We start from the raw sequence: 756 nt of genomic DNA, 5'->3' as shown, positions 1-756 counted from the left end.
TTTTTTTTTTTCACAATTTCCACCGATGCAACCTGCAAAGCTGTCTTATATGCTTTGTTTTGACGTGATCTTTAAACCACCTGACATCTTTATGCAAAAACTAAATAAAATGTAGAAAAATATATAGCTAGCGTTCCATCAAATTCCATATTTTCCAAACTACTAAACAGATTCAGGAACTAGTTTCGTCTGAATATGGAGGCATTATGTTGAAGGTTGACACTTTGACACCTGATTTACATGACTAACACACATTCTTAAAATCAGCACAAATAAATGCCATTCTTCTCGCAGAAGAAGAATAGGCCTGGGCAACTTATATTGCTTTCTACGGCTCATCTAACTGATCCTGCATGAAAACCAACATATGAAGTTACTACACCTTGGTCATTCAAAATCTACATACCATAAGGTTAAAAGAAACTAATACTCCACTGACCTGAACATCTGAAGTCCAAAGGGTGAGGTTGTCCCGTAAGAGCTGCATGATGAGAGTGCTATCCTTGTACGACTCTTCTCCCAGAGTGTCCAACTCAGCAATTGCTTCCTCAAATGCCTTGATCAAAGTATAATAAAAGCAACTTAAGTGGGCACTCAAGTAAATACATAGAAAGCAATCCGGTGATTCAAAAAGGACAGATTTAACATGTTTAGTTAGCTGATTCAAGTATTTAATTCGAATTAAGATATGACTTTATGTGAGAACTTTTTTACTGTAACAAAAAAATTAGATGTGATTGTTTCTGAGAGCTTTTT

General features: G+C 35.4%; 1 long non-coding RNA gene across 1 annotated transcript; it reads right to left on the bottom strand.

Moving 5' to 3' along the window:
* Positions 1–92: 92 nt before the first annotated feature.
* Positions 93–593, bottom strand: LOC112093809. The gene is made up of 2 exons (XR_002903219.1): positions 440–593; positions 93–349 (listed from the first exon to the last, which is right to left on the bottom strand). It is a non-coding gene; the product is annotated as an uncharacterized LOC112093809 (long non-coding RNA).
* Positions 594–756: the final 163 nt, after the last annotated feature.

The sequence above is a fragment of the Morus notabilis genome, unplaced genomic scaffold (assembly GCF_000414095.1).
Source record: "Morus notabilis unplaced genomic scaffold, ASM41409v2 Scaffold8287, whole genome shotgun sequence".
Lineage (NCBI taxonomy): Eukaryota > Viridiplantae > Streptophyta > Magnoliopsida > Rosales > Moraceae > Morus > Morus notabilis.
This window is presented reverse-complemented; position numbering and strand designations above follow the sequence as displayed.